Below are 6,279 nucleotides of genomic sequence, written 5' to 3'. Positions count from 1 at the left end.
TTAGACACAGTATACTTATTTTAAAATAAATCCGTAAGATTGCGTTTCACCAAGAATCTACGCCTTTTAACTTCTTCTTTTTTGAACGGTTTGTTTGATGTAATTTTTCAACGATTTTTTCATTATACCTGACGACGCTGACCACATTAGGTCAGATAAATATCGCTAATAGGGATAGCCTTTTTACTTACTTTTTCTTACACGAGTAAGTTAATTTTTATCAAAAAGTAATATACATAAGTAATTTTAAACGTTTTATGTAAATTTACATTTCACAAAATTAATTATTTTTTGCACCCATGTCTTTAATTATTTTTTGCACCCATATATTTCATGTCTCAATAAAATAAAAAAAAGCTATATATAGTTCAAAATAATTTTACAATTAATTATTTTGAAACGACTTTTACTTTATAATGTAAGCTTTTTTACTTTTAAAATAAGATTAGATCAAAAAGTAATTTACTTTAGGGTGTTTTTACACGTTTTACACGTAAGTCACATGAAAAAGCTGTTTTCATGTACATTACGTAATGTAATTTTCAAAAGTTAATTACTTTTGAAAATTATATTACATAATATAAAAGTTCCTCTGTGATTTACATTTTCCTATAAAACTAATTAAAAAAAATTATATTAAAAATAACTTGCATATAAAAGTAAATTACATAAAAGTAATATGCTACCAAATGTAAATTAAATTTACAAATAAAATAGTATTTTTTAAGTAGGAATTTTTTATTTTAAAAGTATAAAACAAATTTTTATTAAAAATAAATTATATAAAATAAAATTTAACTTACATAAGCTTACAATTTATATAATTTGTAAAGTAAGTTAAAAGTAATTTATATAAAGTAAGTAAATTTACTTGTATTTTACAATAACTTTGATCTTGTACAAAAGTAATGCGAAAAAAAAAACTTTAAGTCACTAACATTTAGTCTGCCGCAACATTTGATTTGTGCGGTTTTAGGTATTTCTTCCCTGTAAAGTTTGAAAATATCAATAAAAGGTTTCTTCCCGTGGTTAGAACCTTCTCTAGTTCCGGTCCATGATAGTTTTAGCTATAATAACCATTCTCTGAATCAAACTGTCTCAAAAATATTCACTCTCTGGCCAACTATTCGAAAGATCAGGAATTTAGACAAAGCTTAAATAAGGCTGAAACAAGCAAAAGGCGCATATACCCATGGTAGTTTATTTGAAAGGAAGATAATTGGCATAATTGTTAGTTTTTTTTTACGAGTTTTTTGCGCAAATGTATTTATTAATTAAAAACTAAGGAGAGAATGTTTAAACCTGTCCTAAAATACGGGGACTATAACACCATGCCCTGAAGATTAAGTAGCCCCAAACTTTTTAAGAGGACGCTTTATTTTGCAAAGATTTTTTGCCTCTTCGATACGAAAAGAGTCCACCTGTTCAAGAATATCCTTTGACTCTAAAAGTCTTGGTTTAAACAACTACAGTACTTTTATATGGGCATGAAAAATTTTGAACTTTATACGTAAATTATCTGCGTGTAGTATCAGAGGCCTAGCTGCCGCAAGGCCAGTATAAGTAAAACTTACGGTCTCACAAGCAACTGAACCTAGAGCCTTTTTTACCGTATGCAGTAAAATTGCGTATTACGCATTTTTACACTTTCTTATTACGGAAGTCGGTAAAACTGCGTAAAAATGCGTAAAATCGGTAAAAATGCGCGAAAACGGTAAAATTGCGTAAAAACGGTAAAACTACTTAAAAGTCGGTAATTCCGGTAATTTGTGATAAAAGTTAGTAAAAACGGTAAGTAAAATTGACAACGGTAAGTAAAGTTAGTAAAAACTGTAATTGTTACATAATAATTACCGGTTTTGCTAACTTTTATTACAAGTAATTTTTTACGCTATTTTACCATATGGTAAAATAGCGTAAAAAATTACTTTGTTTTTGTCAAGTCAGATAGTTGTTAAATAATTAATCACCTCCTAAAATTAAACTAGCCTCCTATATAAGCTTGACTAAAGTCAAGAAAAACTAACAGTCTCAAAGTTCTTACTTCAGTGATCTAATTAGTATACCAAAACCACTACCAAATTAAACCATCTTGAAAAAACTATGTATATGGAATTCTTTTACCAAGCTTGACAGAGAAGAGGATAACATCTCTGGCTCTGGCAGAAAATTAGGATTTGCTGAGTGCGATAGGTGCAAAAAAATGATTAAGCTGTCTTAAGGTAGGACCAGTGGAGTTAAAGCTCACTTAAAGTATGTGTTTTACTCTTACTATAATTTAGTATATTTTAAACCACTGATCTCAAAATATAACTGGATAGCGAATTCTATTGTTTTTTTGGAAAAAAAATTGAAGCCAAAAAGTGGTGAACGATATACATTTTACAAGACTTGAAAGTAATATGAAAGAAAATAATTAAACAGAGTTTTGAAAGAAAAAGAGTTTTGAAAATAAAGAGAAGAAACAGATGATAAAATATCTGATGATTGATTTTTTATTAGTAACTTGTTTGTTTAAACTGTAAATGTAAAATTTAATAATAGAAATACAAAAAGCAATTTAAAAAATCTTTGTTTAGTTTTTCGGCAAGCAGCAAAAAAAGCGTAAAATTGTGATAAAAAGCTTTGTTTTTTCTGGAGTGTCATTGGAATAAACAAAGAGACATTTTGACTTTGGTCTTTACCTTTAGTCCCTTCATACCCTTTTTGTTGAGCTAGAGTCCTTTGACTCTCTTGAGTATCTAACTGTAGCTGTTGTTGCTCTTTAGGTTCAGGACCAGTTTGAGTATCTGATAGAGTTGAAGAAGTCTTTTCAGGAGCACCTTTTTTTTTAGTTTCAGTTTGACTATGTGATTTTCCCTGTTGGTGAGTCTTCTTAGTTGGTGGTGTGACATGTGGTAATTCATATGGTACTTCTTCGCGGGGGGTTTTTTCCCAATCGCTAAGGTTAGAAAGAACCCTTGCGTAGTTTTAACTCACAAAAACTAACATGCTAGTGTTTTCTGGTTTTACATTATGCCTAAAATCAAAAACCGTCCTACCTCCTACTGAAAACATTTGTTTCAGTAGTAGATAAAAGTTCATAACAGATAAATACATAAACCACAAGAATATTTTTTGATGGCGGCGAATATAAGGAACGGCTATATGAAAATTAAGAAACTGATAATAATCAAATTTTATATGTTAAGCTCAAATATTGATAAGTTTCAAATAAATATATACTTTTTTGTTTAGCATAAGATATTTTTCATAAAAATAAGGGAATATTACATATTTACATAAATTTCAAATAAAAATATTTTTTTATTCACAAAACATATTCTTACAATAACTTGTTGTATATTAATTTTCTGCTTTTTGTTTTTTAGAATAAAAAAAATAAAATAAAAAACAAATTCTCAGTAAAACTAAGTACGAGTTTTAATTTTAGTTTGTTTAACAGCAGTGAAGAAAAAGTATTTGTTTGCTTGTGCGGAAATCTCAAGTTTAAAATAATTAGCATTTGCTATACAATTTATGTACCTTTTAGTTCTTAACTACCCAATGCTTGTGCTAGAAGGTTAGTAACACAACTGTGTTATTGAAAATATAAAATTTGTCAAAATTGTAGGTAGACACCACTGCCGCTTACCATGCAGTTATGTTATCAACCTTCTAACACACTGCATCGGGTAACAAAGAATAAAAAGGTACATAAACTATAAATAAATACTAATTTAATCGTAAAATGCACTTAAAAAGTATATCAAATATTTTGAACTTTAATATTTAAATTAATAATTTTTTTAATTGTCTAATTTTTTTTTAAACATTTCTTTAAACCTTTTAAAAGTTAAGTTTCATTGTCTTGTTTTTCTTTCAAAACTCTGTTTAATTATCTCTTTCATATTACTTTAAAGTCTTCAAGAGACAGTTTCTTCAAGATGGTTTGACTTGGTAGTGGTTTATACTAATCAGATTACTAAAGTAAGAACTTTGACTTGATAAAAACAAAGTAATTTTTTACGCTATTTTACCATTAAATTACCGCTTTTACTATCTTTTATCACATATTACCGGAATTTCCGATTTTTACCGCTTTTACGCAGTTTTACCGTTTTTACGCAATTTTGCCGTTCTTACGCATTTTTACTGATTTTACCGTCTTCTGTAATAAAAAAAGCCGCATAAGGTAAAAATGCATACTACGCATGTTTAACGCAGCGCGGTAAAAATGCGTGTTACGCGGTAAAAATGCGTATTACGCGTAATAAAAAAATACGGTAAAAATACATTTTTTTAGCGCAGTGCGGTAAAAATACGTATTACGCGTTTTACCGCATTTTACCAAAATTTTTTTACCGCTGGTGCGGTAACGCCGATGCTAAGTTTTAACATTTTCCTAAACATTCTAATGTGATATAAACAGTTTGAGTTTGGCATTTAAGTATGTTTTATTTACCAAAAGTATATTTATTAACTAAAACCATGGTTTTTCATAATTATATTGGTAATAGACCGGGTAAATAAAAAAAGCAGTTGCTTTTACTCATTAATTGGTCAGTTTTACTTGAATAAAACTTCAGCAGTTTTGCACAAATTTTTATTCACGTGAAATTAAGCAATTTACTCAGTAATTGCTCAGCTTTATGTGAATAAAAACTTAAGCATAATTACTGAAATTTTTATTCACTGAGTAAAAGCAATTGATTTTTTTTATTCACCCAGCCTATTACATCTTAAAATATACGCAAGTAGACACCATTATATTATTGGTTACCATAAAGTCTTTAAATGAGTTTAATATGGTTTTTAACAACACATTGCAAGACCTCATTTGTACGTAACTATTAATAATAGTATCAGTTAAAAATGCTGTTGATTAAGTAATTCTAATCGGTTTGGTGATAAAAGGAATCGTCGCATTTTCAAATTATGAAACCTTTTTACATTGCTTCTGACGTGGTATAATACCACTCAATACTCGTATTTAAATCAATTTAAAATTAAATATTGTATATATCTATTATATCAGATAGTTTAAATGACTTATAGTTTTTTGAAAACTGTTTTAGCATTCGATGTCCTTGCGGATACCAAAAATATTATATTGCGTCATATTTTTTTTCTTCTTTTTTTTAAAACATCTTTGCTTCCAACAAGGCTGCAAGCAGCCGCTAATTAAAGTTGGAAGTTACTGGAAGATGAAGATTGTAGAGCAAGATAACGATTGACGGACGACTAAAAGGATTGCAAATTATATGAATCAGGAAAGCAAGATGAAGGAAGCGAATTCCAAAGAACTGATGTTCTTTGGAATTCGCTTCAAAGAGTTTTTGGAGCACTTAGGAACAGTTACAGAAAAAGGATGCGACTTAAACGAATGACAAGTAACACGAGAATGAATTTTAGTAGATGGTCCAAGAGACGCTAGCTCTTTAGAACAGAACCCATCATAGTATTTGTAGAAAAGAGTAAGAGAAGCAATGTTACGACGATGTGATAATAGTTGAAGGTTGGCTGCAAGAGCAGGTCCAACTATGTTTACAATGCATTTTTGCACCTTGTCTAAAAGAGAATGGGCATCATTAGAAGAGCCATCCCAGATATGGCAACAGTATTCCATACAAGGCCGGAGATTTATAGAGACACAGAATAGAATCCGAAGTAAGAAAGTGTCAAGCTCGATAAAGAGATGCAACTTTAACAGATGCTAATTTTGTTACAGATTTGATATATGGTTTCTAAGAAAGATCGGAAGTAAGAGTTAATCCTTGAAGATGAAGGGTTGATGACTTTTGAGTACATTACCATTCATAAATATGGGAAGATCTAAGTTATTACAATAACGATTGGCTGAAAAAAATTGAGTTTTATCTGAATTGAAGTTCACCAGCCACTGTGAACCCCATGCTGTAGCAGAAGTGAGATCCTTTTCAAGCTCAAATGCCCCCTCCAAGCAATCAGAGAATGTTGGCTTCTTATCACGACAAGAATAAATGGTAGTATCATCAGCAAACAATGCCACCTTAGATGTGAGAATATCTGGAAGATCGTTATGTAAATTAAAAAGATTATGGGGCCAAGGATAGAACCTTGAGGAACCCTTGAAGTTACAGAATAAGAAGAAGAGTGCTGTCCATCGAGGACAACTTTTATAGTACGATTGGAAAGGAAGGATTCAATAATCTTAAAGATGTTGCCAGATACACCATTAGAAGAAAGCTTATGGAGAAGACCAGCATGCCAAACTTTATCAAAAGCTTTTGAAATGTCAAGAGCAATGGCCTTAACTTC

Source organism: Hydra vulgaris, chromosome 08 (assembly GCF_038396675.1).
Source record: "Hydra vulgaris chromosome 08, alternate assembly HydraT2T_AEP".
Classification (NCBI taxonomy): domain Eukaryota; kingdom Metazoa; phylum Cnidaria; class Hydrozoa; order Anthoathecata; family Hydridae; genus Hydra; species Hydra vulgaris.
This window is presented reverse-complemented; position numbering follows the sequence as displayed.